At 40.4% G+C, this 19335-nt stretch overlaps 1 long non-coding RNA gene across 1 annotated transcript in view; it reads right to left on the bottom strand.

Annotated features, from left to right (window-relative positions):
• Positions 1-326: 326 nt before the first annotated feature.
• LOC308188287 overlaps positions 327-19335 on the bottom strand; it is a 102559-nt gene continuing 83550 nt past the window's right edge. The window contains exons 4-5 of the long non-coding RNA XR_013945354.1: positions 17787-17952; positions 327-3561 (exon numbers count right to left, since the gene is read on the bottom strand). This is a non-coding gene — a long non-coding RNA (uncharacterized lncRNA). The remainder of the gene's footprint in view (positions 3562-17786; positions 17953-19335) is intronic.

The following is a 19335-nucleotide window of genomic DNA, read 5'->3' as shown; positions in this document are numbered from 1 at the left end:
TGGCATTCTCACCTAACCTCTTAAAACATGAACACAGCAGTGTGCCCTGGCAGCCAGGAGGGCCAACTGTATCCTGGGATGCATCAAGCACAGCATCGCTAGTCGGTCGAGGGAAGTGATTGTCCCACTCTACTCTGCGCTGGTGTGGCCTCACCTCGAGTACTGTGTGCAGTTCTGGGCACCTCAGTACAAAAAGGACATGAAACTGCTGGAGGGTGTCCAGAGGAGGGTGACAAAGATGGTGAAGGGCCTAGAGGGGAAGACATATGAGGAGCAGCTGAGGTCGCTGGGCCCGTTCAGCTTGGAGAAGAGGAGGTTGGGGGGGGACCTCATCGCAGTCTACAACTTCCTCGTGAGGGGGAGTGGAGAGGCAGGTGACCTATTCTCCGTTATCACCAGTGACAGGACCCGCGGGAACGGTGTCAAGCTGAGGCAGGGGAAGTTTAGGCTGGACATCAGGAAGAGGTTCTTCACCGAGAGGGTGGTAGCACACTGGAACAGGCTCCCCAGGGAAGCAGTCACTGCACCAAGCCTGTCTGAATTTAAGAAGAGATTGGACTGTGCACTTAGTCACATGGTCTAAACTTTTGGGCAGACCTGTGCGGTGCCAGGAGTTGGACTTGATGATCCTTATGGGTCCCTTATGGGATATCCCCCTTATGGGATATTCTGTGATTCTGTGATTCTATGAAGAATGTCCTTAGCAAAAAGAGGTGTGCAGAAATGTTCACTGAGGCCCAACCATCAGCACAGTCCATGCTCCCACTTAAACAATTAAAAAATCATTGCCTTTGTGAGGTACACAGGCATTTGTGATTGTAGATAAACCCTAACTGTGTGGAGTATAGCCATCACAGCTAAATCTGTGCCCATCAGCTGACAAGGTGCAGAATTATTCTCACCTCTAGAGGTTTACCCCATGATGAGGGGCACCAGAAAAAAAAAAAAAAGTGTTAATAAACATGGAACTATTTACAGATGTGATTTTTTTCAACAAATCAGGACTGTTTCTCTTATGAATCTATTCCAAACTCTCACAAATTAAAATGATTTTAACATTTACTTGAAATGAAATAGCTCCTTCAACAAAGGACGGCTAAGACAAATTCCTCTTTACCCTGACCTTTTCAAAGATTTTTTTCTTTCATTGAATAATGTATATGCTCTTGATGTTTGATTCAAAACCTGCTGGAGCTGCTACCACTCTTGCAAAGGTGTAAGAGAAAAGCATGAAAGAAACCCTTCTTTTAAAACATATCCCCTTACAACATATCCAATAGGTCAGTGATTGTCTTCTGAATGTAGAAAATGGGCAGGCTGCCTAAACCCCAGTTACACTAGACTCTGCAGAGTAGTGCCAGACTATTTGGAGGTTTTTCTAGGCCCCTCTCCTGCCTAGAGATAGTAACTAATTCAATTTCAGCTTGTCATCTCCATGCCATTACTTAAGACCGAATTTGTACATTCTGCATTCTTTGCACATCAGGTAGCTTTGCTCTAATATTCCTAACTCCTCAGAAGACCAAATAGTAAGAGAGCAAACAGCACAATTTGTCAGCATGATACGAGCGTTTTTTTTTCAGAGACAATTTATGAAGTGTATTTTAGGGAAGCTAATGTGGGGGAAAGGAAAATTTTATGTTGCTGTGGCAACTTGAGAAAAAAAAAATAAAAAGGTTCCATGCTGCAACACCTATGTTCAGAGCAGTTTACTTTTAAAATACTATTGATTTCCTCAGTGAAGGAGAGCAATCAGCCAATTTTACAGAAGATGACTTCTGCTTCCCAACCCTGCAGTGTTAGAAGTTCAAACTAAAACAAAGCTCTTCTGCAGCGCAATTACTTGAGGCTTTTCAAAAGAGGAGCCGATGTGCATCCAGATGATACACGTGGTCTTGGTGAGTGGACTGTATTGTAAGATTTATTTCAGACATTTAGCTCTTGGTCCAACCAGTAGCCCATGAAAAATGCTGGGAAATTCCACCATTCTGTTTATACTTTGGCACAGTCTGATCCTTTTTTCCTCCCTATGGCCAAACTTCAGCCTGCCAAAGACCTCTTCCCCTGAGTGAGTTGCAGCCAAACCAGTATTAAACCCAGAAATAGAGGAAAAGCCAGATCTTTCCCCAGAGAATGGGGTTTGTAAGGAGCCCACAATAAAAATGGCTTTAACTGGAAAAGCATAGAAAAATCTCAGTTAACTACACAAGGGATCAATTAAAGGAAAGATTTTAAGGGGAAGAGATCCCACTGATCAGTACAAAAAAAATGGATTTTGATGAGAAAGAAAGTCTGAAACTAAAAGTAGAAAAAGTAGATGCAGGGAGGAGCAGGGTGAGAGGATGAGGACGATAATAGAAAGCCAGAACGAAATAGGATTTTCAAGCAAATTAAAATAGAGATGCATGGGTCACATTACAGATAGCCCAGACAATGTGAAGACAGGTTTTTGAATTTGATGAAAAAGATTAAAAAACTACTGAGGGGATTTGGTGTATTGAGAGGTAAAAAGGTTACAGTAGGAAGTCCAGAGATCCTTGTCAGCAGCTATTTCATATATTAAAGGGAAGATAGCAAGAAAGCAATGAGGATGTTCAGAAAGGACCACAGTAATTCTGTAAGAGGTAGTGAAGACAGCAGATTGCATGTTTCGATGATTTCTTGTTGACAGCAGCAGTCTCTGCAGGCATGCCTGGATACTCATGGCTGCACAGAGGTCCCATCAGGACATCAGGAGCTGTGGAGCTCCAGCCTCCCAAGCTGGAAGCTCCCCTGGATGAACAGAAGTTTTCTGGGTAGAGCCCTGTACATGCTTTGGTACATTTGAGATATTAAGTGCTAACTAAATATTTAACACAGGCTGTAAAAGACACAAGTGCTCACCTACTGTGAAATGCATAAAGCTGAGAATGACAATAACAAAAATTGCACATGCACAACCTGTGGCTTGGAATGAACCTGTCACTGAGAAGAACCCATTGTTTCCCTTTCCAAGAGCACCAAAGGGTTCAGGTTGTGTTTACTATGTGTTTTTTTTTTTTCACTTCTGAGAACCAAAAATGTTGTTCGGAAGAAAGAGTGGGCAGCAAGCGGGCCTGGCTCTTGGTTGCTGCTGAATGAGCATGCCGCTCCTGAAGCAGCAGCTGCTTTCCAGAGAGGAAAGGCTCTTGCAGCCCTCTGCTCTGCTCTTACCTTCTCCTCCAGTGCCACGCAGCAGACTTTGTGGTATCTGGCTCTTTCTCCCGTCTTAAACAGTTTAACCCAGGAATGAAAGAAAAACTCACCTGGAATACTCTGTTACATAGAGCTTTATGTCCAAATTGGAGTTAATTCAGAGTTACTTACCTAGGAAAGAAACTGCATTTAGTAAAGGGAAAACCCTTTTCTTATGGAATTTCCTTTTCTTTCTTGGCCACAGTAAGCACTGGCAATTAAAGTGGCTGTTTCTGATGGAGATCAGCTGTTTTTCACTGAACAATAAGCCATTTCCAGTTAACATAGTTATTGTTTGAATTTCTTCTACCGTTTTCATGATGTTGCTGGTTGCATTTAATTATATCCCTGTGGAAACAAAGAGATAACATCCTCCTTTCTCAATATATCTCTCTCACACATGCGAGGAACCAGCTTCCTAATTACTGAGTAAGGCTACTGCTAATGACAACATAATCAAAATGTAGAAATTCATTTTTCAAATGCATGAAAAAAACACCATCTGCATGCATTTTTTAAGTGAGACATTAAAAGCCTGACTCCTTCTGTTCTGTGGACATTAAAAATGTGTAAAAATGAGGGTTTTCCCTGGTGCCGTTGGCCAAAATCTCTCTTTTACCCACAATTGCTCAGTCTGTTCAGTTCAAATGATTCATAATATTACATCTAATTTCTCTTTCTTTAATTTCATGTCATTACTTCTCATCATATTCCTTCTCAGCACTTAACCCTTTCAATACAGATTATTATGATACTCATTTAATTATGATTCAGTCAAGCTTGGTATGTTCAGTTCTCTGTTCACTATTTTTGCTGGTTTGCTCTCTTCAGATCACATCCTGAAAACGTGTTTTTGGTAACAGGATGCTCAGAGCATAATGAAATAGGCCCTGTTTTTTCACACACACAGAGGGACTCTCACTTCTCCCTCATATCTCTATATAGCCTAAAGGTAATTCTCATTTCTTTTACTGCCGTACCACATAATACATAAATCAGAGGTAAGGTCATGCCTAGTTTGCTCTTTACTGTCAACTCTAGATTTTTCTGTTACCTCCAGTTCTTTTCAAGGTAGCATCTTGGGTTTTCCCTTTATCTGAACTTTTCCCATCTGAACTGTTTCACTATTTGTATATGTACTTATTTTTTATGTTAAGCCCTTGATCCATTTTCAGACTGTGTATTTTCTCCCAAGGCCTTTATTAGTAGTAATTTTCTCTGGGAACCAGTTGTATTTTAACATATTTTTTCTCACTGGTATTTCTATTTCTCACAAATTGGTATAATCTGCAAATTACATTAATGTATTTATAAGACTGATCCTAATTGCCTGTGCATCTGCCCATATTCCTTGCTGAGTATTTATGTTATTGCCTAAGGCTTTAGTGAGCATTCAGTCCATATGAACATAGCTAAAATGGCTGTGGGGTAGATGCTTTGCTGGGTATTTAGAATCTGCTTCAATATTCACTCAATTCAGCTGAAACGCTTCCAGTGACACAGATCATCAAAAGAGATGATACAACTTCTGCATGACCACAGCTGGGCTATGTGCTTTGGCATCACAGCTCTGAGTAGGGTAATCAAGAGGAAGAGTAAAATCCTTGGTAAGGAGGAGAGAAGTGTTTAGCAGAGCAGCATCGCTGAGAGACTGCCCTGGCAATGAAAGCAATGCAGCACGAGTATGATTTTATTAACAGAAATGCCTAAAGGGGTAACACTACAGCTACCTAAACTTTGAGCAGCCCTTTTCACTGTTTCTCTTTGAATGGAACTAAATTTCTCTCTTGTTAGGAATGTTTTCCAACCCCTATAGACTACAAATTGAGTTCAGGAATCACCAACAATTTTGCACAATGTGCTTCAGAGAAAATTCTATATCTAGTGATGAATGTTTCATAACTAAGAAGAAAAACAAGTTGAGAGACTTTTTTTTTTTTTTTTGCCCATGTACAAAACCTACTTTTTCTGTGTGGTACTTTGGCTTTTAACCAGCATACCAATGAGTTCTGATATTCTGTATTCTATGTGTTTTAACTACATTTATAAATATCCCATACCCCAGAAAATACAAATAGTCTAAAATAAGGTAGCTGATATGTGAAGGTATCCTTATTAATGAATATATTTTCCATATTTTTCCATTCAGCAATTAATTATTCTGATGGCAACAGGTTTTCCCTCCTGTAAATTAGGATATTTCTTCTTTAATGGGTTGGAATTGCCAGTAAGGGATTAGCACTCCTGAGCAAAGGAACTGCCTTCAGGCTGCAGTTCCAGCCACAAGAGAGAAGAGTTGAAAATAGAAAGAAAAACAACCACCTCTCCTGTACCTGGGCTCACTGCACCACAAGACACAGAATAATTCCCCAGGAAAGACAGGGCGTTCTATATTTTTTGACAAATCAACACCAGCAGGAATGTCTCCTACCTCCTCCAGGGAAAAATTCCTGGTCTCTGTATGTGCAGCTACTTATGACGAAAAGAATACCTCACTGAACTTTGAAAGGTCAATTCTGGCAGGGATTAAATGGCAATATTGTCCAATAAGTGAGTTTGTAGCGTTGTTTAGATCTACTAAATATAATTAATTCACGGTTGTATAATTTGCTAAGACTTTTTGAGGCAGGCCAATGCATGTGGAAACAAGTGCAAGGTCATACCATAGAACAAATTGGTAGATTTCTACCAAATTTTTTTTATTGCGTATCATTTGAAAATCAGATGGAAAATTGAACGCTGGCAAATGGAAATTGAAAACCTAGCGAGCTGAGGCGCTTCCCTTCCGAGGTCACCTCCCCTCCGGCAGGCGGTGCCTGTGCAGAAGCTGCGCGCAGCCCGGGTGGCAGCTCCGGCAGAGGCTCCGCGATGCCAAGGGGTCCTCCGCCAGCGGCCACTGCAGCCCCAGCCTCGCCCCCCGCCCGGGCACAAGCGGGCCGGTGGCTCTGGGTGGCACCCGGGCAGGTGCTTGCAACCCAACTGAGAGCTCAGAAAATTGCTAGGACAAAAAAAAAAAAAAAAAAAAAAAAGTATGTTTGTTCAGAGGTAAGCCTAGCCCTGCATCCAAATGCTACTTAAGTCCTTTCCAGAACCCAAGGACATTTGAAGCACCTACGTCGAATGAAAATTCATGCTCTGTACAGCTTCTCACAGCAAGATTGGTAACAGTTGTGGGAACATTTATTCCGCCCATCAAAAGAAGCCACCTAAGAACTAGAAAAGATATCACATTGAGATGCAGTTGTGAGAAACCAATGAAAGCTGACTTCCCACGGATTTGTGTCGGGTAGGTGAGGAGGACACGCTTCAATTTTTCCCAAAGCGGTGGCATTCAGAAAGCACCTTCCCAGCAGACTTCAGATTCTCTGATGCCTTATAGCAGCTCATGCTGCAGCTTTTCTCTCAAGTGAATGAAAAGAGTTCCCTACTCTTTCCAGCCACCTATCCTTTGATAATCCAGAGGTTCCCTGGAAGGTCTTTGGCCTTATGTCTAATCGCACTAAGTGGGACCCACAGTCACAGTCAGATAAACTGTCTACTGACTAGTTTCTTAAGCAGGCTAAAAGTAAGTAGCACAGAACCCAGACACTACAGTGTGTTTTTATAGGTAAATAACAAGTGGGATAGTGGATTGGGGCTTTTAATGGAACTGGAAAATGTTTTCAGAAATTCTTTCCTTTCTCCAGCCACAAAAGAAATGGGGAAAAATGGAAATAACATCTGCTTCCGTACTTTCAATCACTTTCTCTCCTATCCCACTGGCACATACTTAAAATTGTAGGTTTATATATCTGTACATTGTGAGTCTGATTTGTGCTAGAGAAGAAATGTAGTTATTTAATAGATTTTAGGTTCACAGGATGTCAATATAAGAGAATAACTACCTGAAGGACTACAGCCTTAACATCAGGCCTCATTCATTGCTATTCTATGCAGGCAGAAACGATCTCTGGATCAGCAGTGACATCAAATCCAGCAACAGGGAATCTCCAGTTAATAGAGGATGAAATAGTCACTTCTTCACCGTGACTTCTAAACCATCACCCTGAAAGATACGTGCCAAAAGCATTTACCATAAATGATGGGTGTTTTCCCTCTTCTACCCACAAATCATATTTAACAAGTACGTTTTTGTAGATGGCTTAAACCAATCCAAAGTCCTACCAAAGGTGAAAGGTTTCTCTCTCCTCCTAAACCCAAGCTGCAGGGTTGAGCCCCTGCTTATTGTCAGCACCACCATTCACACAGTTGTGCAATGACCTACAGCAGCTCAGATCCAGCAGAGAATCAAGACCTAAACACATTCCCCCACCAAAAACCTTTCAGCCAGATCAGATCCTCCCTGTGCACCTTCATGCAATCAGGTAATTTTTCACCTCCAGACAAGGAAGGGCACGAGGACACACAGATGAAAGCAGGGGCAGGGGGATTACTCCATTTAGCAATACCACCATAGGCTGGCTGTAACTGCATAAAAATTCTGATTTGTATGGTTTCTGACTCAAGATGAGAGCTAAGTGACAGTAATAACAATAGATATTATTACGCTGATTTAAAACTTCATCCCAATTTTTGCCTTTCTCACTCTGGTATAGTATTACCTATATTACCCGTTACAGTCCTCTAGTTCCTGTGATTGAACCGCTGCTATATGCACAGCACAGTAATTCCCAGGGACATATCTGATTCCAAAGGAGTGAGATAAGAAGAACAGTTAATGGATTTCCTTACTAGCTCATTTTTGAAGTTGTTACTGGGAGTTTCCATTTTCCTTTGTCGTATTCCCATCAAAGAAAAAAAAAAGAAGGAAAAAAAAGAAAAAAAAAGTCTCTGAATGCTCTGAAAGTCTCTTACAGCTAGATTTAGAGGCTAAAAACTGTGAATATCTTAGTGTTATTCAGTAAGTTTTAGTTGGTTCACACTAGGGACGTTTAGTCCACAAAAAAAAAAAAGAAAAAAAAAAAGCGTATGTTCTCATTTTAGGTTGCCTAAAACAATTTGCCTAACTTGGGCTAAAGTTACAAGGTAACTAGGGAGTGAGGCTGGAACAGAAGCTGACAGGCACCCTAGGGCCGAAGCCACACTGCTCAAATTAAAATCCACATTGTAAGAATAACTTCACTATTGTAACCTGTGGTTGGAACATACCTCTTCCATTGTATTTTGGAGAAAAAAGGAGATATACCAACTTCAGGCAGCCTCTTGTCCTAGACAGAATCACATGAAAGACTTAATCTCCATATCTGTTATCATCAGATGAACTGCACTAAAATGATTTTCCATTTAAAATTCTTAATTTTGGATTTCTTTTTCATCTGAATTCTGTACATACTACATCAACCTGTTGTGATAGAGGTTAAACTGTAAAATGTTTAAGTAGTTGAAAGAAAAAAGAAATAAACAGATTGTATGCATTTATGTGCTTTTTTTGCATACACGTCTAGCCAGCTAGGAAGCTGCAGCATCCTCCTGTAGTGCCAGGGCAGTACAAGGGAGAGGTCAGGCACCCTCCGGCTTCAGCGCGAAGCTCTGGTGGACTCTGCACCTTCTAAAGGGAAGGGCATGTTCCCACCTAGTTAAAACAGACTCTTGCACCCGTCAACGAAGTGTCCTGGTGGATTTTGAACAGCAGGCTGAGACCCCTGCAACATTACAAGCAGATCAGGATATTCACCAGAGCAGCGAAATAAATTTGTTCCAATATTCTGATTTCAGGATGTCAGTAGCAACACACATAAGACTTTCACTGCTCTTGAAGAACGACCAAACCTCTCCTACACCCCTTTCCCATGGTGTCTCAGAGATACCCAAACCAAAGTGGAGATCTCATGTTTGGAGGATTAACTCTCAGCAAGGCAGAGTAAGAAATACTCTTAGATGGATTATGATTACTTGCTGTTAATCACTTTTGCTCAGTGCTTTGCCTAGAACTGAGAGAAACACACAGGCAGGCATTTAATGTTTGTGATAACCAGAAGCCAATGCAACAGTTTCCTGGAAAGGAGCGTTTTTGTGTGGGTAGATATTTGGATTTATATACGCACATTTACTGCTTATAAAGCTGCCTGAAAGGAAGACATGCAGAAACATTCGCTAAGATGGTGTAGCTTCAAATTTTCCAGAAACTCTTCAGCAAGAACTCACAAAAAAGGTGATTTTGCATGACTAAATATGGGTGTTTGTAACATACACTTTAAGGATATGAGATATAACAAGTAGGATCAACCTCCATAGATTGGAGGGTTTTTATCACGTTCCTGTATTAGCCACCTACCTATGATCTGATTAATCAGATCCTAAACGCAGTTGACCATATTAACCAGATTTCCTCTGACTATCAGAGATTTGGATGATTAGCTCAGATGCAGACACCTGCATTGTGGACAATTAAAGATTAATAATCAGGATTAATATTCATTTCCTTTATTTTCAAACTTAAACTGCCAAAGGATCTAAGGATCTTCTAGTTTTTTGTTTTGTTTTGTTTTGTTTTGGGGGGAGGGGGGACTGGTTTTTTGTTTTGTTTTGTTTTGTTTTCCTGCTGTACCACTGCTTGAAAGAGGACTTTCTTAAATGCACTCTCACTAAGGCATTCCTAGTTCAGCATTATACTCATTTGGCCATTCAAGACAGTGAATGGGAAAGATTACACAGGAGTTCAGTAATTTACTCCTAATGCAGAGGTTAAACACCCCTTCAGTCCAAAGGAAACCTCTATTAATGCTTTGAGAAAGGCCATAAAGGGAACGTGAAATGCAATACATACAATTCAAAGAGAGCACAATTCTGTTCCATTACAAATTATACTGTTCTTTGGATTTCTTTTGTCCTACAAAACAGACTACTTCTTACAATCAATCTGCAATGCCTATCTTCACTTACTGAAGCTAAAATCAACCTTCATGCTCAGCAAAATGGGTAAGGAGACACTCCTACACTATAAAGACATAAAGTCAATAATGACGGAAGAGAGAATGGCAAAAAAAAAAAAAACAACACAGAAAGAGAGAAAGAAGGAGAGAAAGAGAGAAAGAGAGAGAGAGAAATGAAAGAAAAGAAAGAAAGAACAAGAGAGAAAGAATGAGAGAAAGAACGAGAAAGAGAAAGAACGAGAGAGAGAACGAGAGAGAGAAAGGAAGAAAGAGAAGGGAAGGGAAGGGAAGGGAAGGGAAGGGAAGGGAAGGGAAGGGAAGGGAAGGGAAGGGAAGGGAAGGGAAGGGAAGGGAAGGGAAGGGAAGGGAAGGGAAGGGAAGGGAAGGGAAGGGAAGGGAAGGGAAGGGAAGGGAAGGGAAGGGAAGGGAAGGGAAGGGAAGGGAAGGGAAGGGAAGGGAAGGGAAGGGAAGGGAAGGGAAGGGAAGGGAAGGGAAGGGAAGGGAAGGGAAGGGAAGGGAAGGGAAGGGAAGGGAAGGGAAGGGAAGGGAAGGGAAGGGAAGGGAAGGGAAGGGAAGGGAAGGGAAGGGAAGGGAAGGGAAGGGAAGGGAAGGGAAGGGAAGGGAAGGGAAGGGAAGGGAAGGGAAGGGAAGGGAAGGGAAGGGAAGGGAAGGGAAGGGAAGGGAAGGGAAGGGAAGGGAAGGGAAGGGAAGGGAAGGGAAGGGAAGGGAAGGGAAGGGAAGGAAAAGTTGTAATACTGTCCAGGCAGGTGGCTTGAAAATAAAAGTTTAGATTTTGAATCAGCTAATTTTACTAGATACAGTAGGGGTTTCAAAGCTTTTCATTACTTATTATAAAATGTTCATCATTCTTACAGTCTTATTTTGGAGCAAGGACAATCACTTATGAATTATTTGTGGAGAATCTAGCACCTGGAACCAATTAAGCAAGATAAGGCTTATAATTTGGGGTATCACTGCAAAGTAAGGGTTAAACAGTGATAGTTTAAAGCCTGAAATTCTGCACAGGCAGTTCTGAGACAGCTCACCAGAGCACTACAAGAACTGCTCGTGCACATGGCCCACCCTCCTGCTTACCCGCTTGCTTCCTTGGACGAGTCTATTAAACAAAATGAGATGGAGCATTAAGTGAATGCTCAGTAATTTAACAGCTCTGCTCAGCAAGGTTACTTACAAAGTCTGATTCACTTCATATATTTTAAAGACAGATTAAGTATTTTGTTTTTATTTTCACTGAGCGACTTGATCAAACCACAGGGTTCCCCTTCTACTCTGGCAACTGCTTCTTTAAAAATTTGTTCTTCTTGCTGGCTTTAAATGCTCCTCTGTGGTGTTGCTCCAGAGTATTCCAGCCACTCCCATATTCTGGGAGAAACAATTCTGGCAGATATTTTATTTTCCTGAGTTAGTTTAACTGGCTGCATCATTTGTTTCTCTTAAAGCATTCTTATACAGTTTGACATTTGCAAGAAGATCAAGAAATTCACATGATAAACGGAGGTCAGCCCATCAGAAACAGAGCCCTTTTATCCACTAGACAAATGGCTAAATCTAAATTGAAGGAAATGGTTCTGAGATAATTTCAACCCCTTTTGTAAACTGTTCACACTAATTGCAGGCAGAGAGAGTTAGCTGAAACTAAAATTGCTTGGACTGAAATTTAGCTCCCGGAATTTGGCAAAACAAAACAAAACAAAAAAAGGCCATCTATTTATTCAAGATAGAGCTAGAATTTACTCAACTGTTTTTCTTTTTGATTTACACTGTCTGAAACTGAATGGCTGTACATTATAAAAATGATTTCTAGAGCAATAGCTTTACAGCTTCTAAATGCTGCCAGTGTCATAAACGGTGACATTTGTAAGTTGCTAAGGGAAAACCTTGAGAACAGAAAGCTCAGAATTTCTCAGGCTCGTCTTGCTCAGATAGATCTCAAGCCATAGCCAAACTCAGAATTATACCCTCAGTAAATTCAGGCCACTGTTTCTCAGTCACTATTGACTACCTAATTAGGATGCTCTCAAATGAGGATGAAGCCAGAAATGGCTCTCCATTAAATGGCTCAGACTACTAATGTGTTTAAAGTTAAAAATGTGTGACAGTTTGCAGGATTGCTGTGTATATCTGCCTTATTACCAATATCTTGAAAATAAGCCAATTATTATTTGAAATAACCTACAGTTTTATCCAGCTCTTGTCAGCTTCTAGGCTGATAAGAGAGGGGAAGAAAGAGAGAGGGTGAGAGCTCCCTTTGGTTCAAAAAAAAAAAGCTGCAAGGGGTATCTTGCATCTAGGAGATGAAGCAGGAGGAAATTTCACCTAAGCAGGGCCAAAAGTTTGGGTGAGGGTTTTCCCATCTACTGTTGACAGTGAAAGCCACAGAAGTAGGAACTTTTCTCTGAAATTGAACATTTAACATTCAGAACAGAGAAAATACATTTGCATATGCACAAACCCTCTCCATTTCATGGGTAAATACTGCTTCTTTCCTGAGTTGCCTTTACCATAGATTTAAAGAAACTGCAACTACACACACAAAGCTATGTGCATTTTGACCGTGTCCACTTAATAACTAAAAGCTGCTCCAAAACTTGTTATAGCAAACATTTCTGTAGAATTAGGAATTTGATCTGTCTTCTTTCCTTGTCATCTTTGCTTCCTCTCTCTCTCCCCACAGGTAAATTCTCAACACCACATCTTATGCAGCTGATGGTTTGCCTTACCTCTGTAAAAATGAAGTCTATCTGGAAGACTGTGTTGCTAGTCCTCCTGCTTCAAAACCAGCACTGCTAATTACCTGGGTCTGAGGAAACAATGCGGTGATTCACCACCTGTTTCTGTACAAGTCCTGTGCCTATCTGCAGTTCCCAGCTGGTAGGAGGGGAGAGGAAGAGAGAAGAAATGCTGAAGTACTGGTTAGGCTACAAAACACAGGTAGTAGCACTGCTGCCACACACACCTCATGTACCAATAGGAACCGGGTTTGTTCTGTGAAGAAAACTTCAGTAGAAGCCAAACCACTGCACACATACCAACCTATAAATCTGGGCAAAGAATTTTTTGCAGTTCCAGGAAGGCATGTAAATAAATGCAGCTGTACAGTAAAACCATACCCTACCAGGAGGGAAAAAGTTTATCCACACAGAGGAAAACCAAAATATGTAACTTGATCTTTACAGTATAGTACCTGCTTTATAACAAGACTTCTGCAGAGATTTGTTTCTTGTCCTCACCAAGGGACTGCAGTAGCTTTGCTTCTGGGAAAGGAAGTGTGATCGCTTCCCTTGGCTCCCCTGACTTCCAGCTGTTCTGTGCGTGAGGGTAGCGTGCTTCAGAAGAGCTGAATAAAGGCATTTAGTATCCCTCAGTTCCCTTCTTTTCCTCTAGAGTGGAATTCACAGGGAGAAAATAAGTAGACTTTAGGCAGAAACAGTCATTCAAGATGGAATTAGTTTGGTGAAGCAGAAATCATAGTTTCTTTAGGATCAACTCAACAACTGGAATGACATTACTAATTATTGTTTATTTTAGTTTTCAATAAAACTTAGTTTTAAAATTGCTTCTTTTCTGTATTGAAACTTCAATTTGCTTTGTTTTCTTTTTCATTGTTTTAGGCCAAATCGATTCAGCAGGGTACCTAAAGAGTTTCAGGCAGTTTAAAGGAGCATTTTCAGAAGCAGAAGGGCTTATTCTAATAAAATATTTTGCCCAAATGCTGATCATCTGCAACTGAGTGCTCTTGATTGCTGAGCTGATCACTTGCACTGTGGTCTATGCACATGATTATACTTCTTCTGCTATATTTGCAGAGCTATTTCATAAAGGGCGTACGTAACAGCACTCCTGCCTCATTCCTACCGAAAGTCCCATAGGAATGAGATGCAGTGTGAGAGGCACTAAAATGGTGCACTGGTCAGGAAGAGGAGGATGTCAACTTAGCAGTAGCTGTCTTCTTGCAGTACCACTTAGACAGTTCAGCCTCCCCATGCCTTTTTCCCAAAGAAAAGTTGGCTGTTCCCAAAGAACAGCTGCTTATTTGGAAGAGCTGAGCTGACCATACTGCCTTGAAACAACCAGTCATTCTCTCTCTCAGATTTCTTTTTCTCCTTTCCTCTTGATTTTTATTAGTATCACGAATTACAATATTACTTTAATAAAAAATGTTACAACATCAGGGTTGAACTTTTAAAAACAACAGTGAGCCTTTGTCTTTTTGGTTTATATCATATTAGTGCAGCCTGTTTCCCACCTCCCATCATTGCCCAGTTCCTTCCAGTCCACATGGCTTGGGATAGCATCCTAAAATAAACCTCTTCCAGCCCTCTGTCTAGGCTCTAAAATTCCACCCTGAAAAAAAGTAAAAAAAAAAAAAAAAAAAAAAAAAAAGTTTCATGTAACACTTTGTTACTTTCTATCTTGGAAAAAAATCTGATTCCTTAAGCTCCCTGGCTGCACCAAGAGGGCCCGCCGCATCTGTGAAACTCATTGACTGTGCGTACCGCCACAGTATGAAGCAAAATTTCAGCTTTATGAGCTTTAGTTTGTGTGAAGCCCAGCAATAACGTCATCAGAGCCCTGTGGGCATGGCAGGGAGGACCAGCAACGATGACATGCTGTAGAGCATGTGGGAGCGGGTCCAACAGGGCTGCACACTCCATCTAGAACATTGCTGAATCTCAGCACAATCCAAAATACCATTCGTGTTACAATATTTTGAGCTGCCAACCACTGGTAAATTTATTGACTGTCAAGCTAAAAAAATACAGAGATGTCAGCCATTTATTTTATTATACTTTTAGATGGCCGTTACGGAGGCAAGATAGAGTAGGAGAGAAAATACCTTCCCTCCTCTCTTGAGGCGTATTTCCAGATTACTGGAATGGAGTGGCTGCTCTTACTTGGATAATTTTCGTAGTATACACGGAGCTGTACAGTATGATATATATGAAAATGCAGCATGGATTTATGGATTTCTGAATAGGAGGTCTGCTTCAAAAATTTCCCCTGACCTTCACATGCAAATACAGGGAAGAGAAACACATTATGTTGGGCTTTCAGTGCCCCAAGCACAACAGCTAACTAGTTAATGCATAATTATACAACCGCATGAAGAAAAAAGATCTTCCTCTGAGAGTCCAGTTTTAATTATGCTCCAACCAATGACCCTTTTCAGCATTGATTTCAACTGGAGAAAGGCACATGACTTAAAAACTGCATTTCTCATACAGATGTAGGGACCAAGATGGGACCTGGAATGTAGTTAAAGTTCTACCTTTTATTCTCCCAATTAATTCATGGCTGTGAATACTAACCTGGGGGGAGATTAGATAGCTTCTTTCCAAGTGCTATTTGAGCTTTTTGACTATTTCCGTGAATGAAATTCCAGCAATAAAAGTGATTACCACCTCACAAATTCTGTGGAGAGGATGCACTGCCTGGCACATTAAATTGTAAAATCTCTAATTACATGTTGCAATAAGCAGCCAAATGCTGCTGTAGCAACACACCACTAAACACAGTCTCCTTTTTGAAAGGTGTAAATATAAACAACAGACTTCTGCCACAGCTGCAGTGGCTGATTGTAAGTAACCAACATTTTTTTTTGTTTTCTTGTTTTTTGTTTTTAACTGTTCACCCACAGGGCCCAATTCTCCAGTGGCTGACAGCACTGTAATTTAACTGACTTGAACAGTTCAAGTCCCCTCGTCCACAAATGATGGTAGAATCCAATTGATGGAGGGGGTAGGGGTTTCCACACAGAAGAAAATACAGCTCACTCTCTTGCTCAGCATAGTGGGAGAAGAAGACACAGCAGATGTGTCTTTCCTCCTGACTCTAAATAAGCTTTGTCTGCTTCCAGTATATTTCTTCAGCTTGGTCAGGAAGCTGTCCAAGTGTACGAAGGCCAAAGAGGTCATTCAAAGCCATTGCTTTTTTATGGGCTGAAAGCAGGAGGTCACAACCCTGAGCTTTAAAAAATATATTGAGGGAAGGACAGATGTCATAGGTAAGGCAAACTCATATTCTTCCTTTCACAGTTTTCAGCTTTTCTAAAAATCTATTTCCACTCAAAGTTGTGCTACATGTTCTACAATATTTATATTGCACACTGTTTCTTGATTGTGAAAAGCAGACACATCTTCATGTTATCTAGGAGGATGGACACAAAAGTCTGTGCTAAGCAAGGCTCTAGCTTTCTACTCCTGGTTGTGCTGGAAGATGGATCATTTACATCAGAAGTGGTTGCAAGGAAAATCTGGATTTGAGAGAGCTCAGTGTGATGGTGGAGCAGCCTGCCCAGCAGGCCCGCCCAGGAAGCATCCAGACCCTGACCCCAACACTATCGGCCACAAATCCAGATAAGGCTTTATGCAGAACCTGCCCTGCTACCCATAAAATAAAGGAAAACTTGAGGCACATTTAAGCTCAGAAAATCGCTATTTCCCAAAATAACTTCAGTTAAAAAACTTGCAAGGAGTGTTATGTTCAGGACAACAGTAAGAAAACACCTCCCATCTTGAGGTCAGCCAAGAAACTGATCTACAAGGCAGCTCATAGAAAACAGTGTGATGGCTACCACGAGACTGTTTTTTTCTTCAGAGTTGTGCTACAAGGAGCCAAATTTCCCAAATAATTCACTTTTCATTTTGGCATCATAAGAAGAAAATTTCAAAAGAATTTATCAAAGCACGTGTTAACCCTCTGAGAAGCTGGCTGTTGAGCTTTCCAGACACAGCATTTAAAAGCACACTTCTGAATCCTGCAGATAGCTGTAGACCTTGTATGCGTTTGGTTGCTTTTGCTTTTCCTCTTCTTGTTGTATGTTCAATGCAATTTTACATTTGTGACACCTAGGCTTTTCTGGGGAGCCTTGTAATTATACCCATATTGTACGAATAAAGAGGTTAACTGTGAGGAAAAGACACAGAAATATCTGAAATACTCTGCAAGCTGTCCACAGAATAAGGACAAAAACTTGGCCCCACAACCCGTTGGGCTGTGCTAAGGGTTGCAGTTCTGTTTCCTGTTGAAAATCAAACTGCAAAGAGGTGTTGACTGAACCAATGATCCCTTTCCTGAAGCATGATGTTGACTGATACATGGTTCTTAGAACTAAATACTATTACCTGTATATTTTATTGATTAATATTTAAAATATCATGGATGCCTAAATACCAACCTTTGCATTTTTAGTGATTTAAATATATTTTCAAGCTGGTGCTTTAGAGATGTTTTATTCTGTTTTGTTCTGAAAAGCTAGAATCATGTTAGCAACAGTTAAATCTTTGTAAGATGCATTTTTCTCCATTTTCTTTATAATGGTTACATTCTGTATTCTAAATTGTAAAATCCAAAGCAAGAGAAATATACTGCTAGAGGAGACAAATGCATGGATTTTGAGCTCTCAGCCTTCAGACATCCAGCTTTTGACTTGGGTTGGACAGACATAAAGAAGCATAAAATGTATGCCGAGAAATTAATATCTATTCCCTCAGTTAAGAGAATGTTCTAAGATGTTTTTTAGGCATGCTTCTGCATTTTATTTGTGTTACTATGCCACTGGATTTGGTGTTCTTCATGCAGGATCACTTAGGATCACTGCAGTCTTTGCCAGCAGTTGAGGTAATGCTGCAGTTGCTAAGCTCATGAAAAATATGATGAGTGGGAAATGGATTTCCTTACCTGTCTCAAGGGAAGACGGGTAGAAACAGTGCTAGGGTGTCTGCCTCAGAACGTGGTCTGAAAGGTTCATCTCTGACAGAAAAAGTGTAATTTGCATTCTATAGGCATTCATTCTGGATTATTTCAGGACATTTCTTGAGGTTGTCCCTCTCTGCTTTCCAAGAAACTGAAACAGAGAAAAAAAAAATGCCCTAAAATGTGTTAAGTCATTGCAAGCAACTGAAACTGACTCCAAACTCAATAGGTAAAGAACTTTGAATACTCATTTCTTGTGAATCAACCAGAAAGTCCCACAACAGTCTACACACTGATGGAACTGAAATTGTCACCTAACAAGGGAAGCCTCAAAATTTAAGCAGGACCCATACAGCAGAACATACTGTTGCAGAGAAATAGAATCAGCAGTTTCTAAACTAAACATAACTCATTTCATTAGTCTTGTTTTACCTTTATACTTTCTTCTTCCCGCTCACCCCAGCTAACTCAGAAGAATGAAAGAATATTGTATGTATTTGAAAATCTTTAGAAGACATACAGTAGTAAAATATAAATCAGCAGCTCTGGAGAAGAAGCTCATACCTCTTGAATGAGGAAGGTACTGTTTTGCTATAAACTGGGGTTGTCAAACAATCTGCAAGGCCACTTAGATACTGGGTTTTCTGCAGTTATTCTGGTCAAGGATAAATGTTAAATGATCTGCAATTGAAAAGCTCAATATTCCATTATCAAATCTTTTAGACAGTCAATACCCTATGACATTGGATTATCCTAGATTTATCAGCAAATAAATCACTGCCTTTGCCTGAACACACTAAAAAGCTAGGAGCACAAAAGATCATTTATATTTAGAACAGCAAAATCAGCTGATAAGTCTCAAACATGACCGGCTTCGTAGTATTTTGTTAAGGACCTGAAAACCTTTAGTTCTCTTTTAAAGCAAACTACATTTGAATACTCATAGCAGTTAAACTGTCTAACAAAATTTATGATGGAAGGAAATGTGAAATAATTGCTAGTGGTTTGTGCAGCAAAGTGCCTCATACAAATAAAGGCAACAATATCAATAGAAAATAATTTGGTTCAAAATGTAAGGAAACAGACCTCACAGGGGAAAAAATAAAAAATGTATACATTCATGCTATCAATTCACAGTTATTTTTAAATTTCCACTGTGAAGTGACAGCACCAGCAGAAATGAGTTCTCCTGAACAGTATACTGATCATAAGCGTGATCTGGGTAATAAAGATTTCAGATTTTGTTGGACATTTTCCACAGTCCTCTAGATGAATCCTTAGTAAAGATTTCCCTGGGGGAGAGGTTGGAAAAGCAAAAAAACATCAACAACAACAAAACCAGGAAGTTCTCCTCTGGAAGTCAATGTCAAAATTAAAATAAATGACAAAATTTGACTTAATTGGGATCACCACTTCTGTATATTTCTGCTACCACAATGACAAAGTCTGACTGTTCAAGAAGAAAATGTCAGGAATTGAATCCCCTTATAATCATGGGCCTCCCATGCTCAGCACAGCTGCTTCAATATGAGCT

The sequence above is a fragment of the Anser brachyrhynchus genome (genome assembly GCF_964034855.1).
Source record: "Anser brachyrhynchus genome assembly, chromosome: 1".
In the NCBI taxonomy this organism is placed as follows: Eukaryota; Metazoa; Chordata; class Aves; order Anseriformes; family Anatidae; genus Anser; species Anser brachyrhynchus.
Note: the sequence above shows the minus strand (reverse complement) of the source record. Positions and strands in the feature narration are given on the sequence as shown.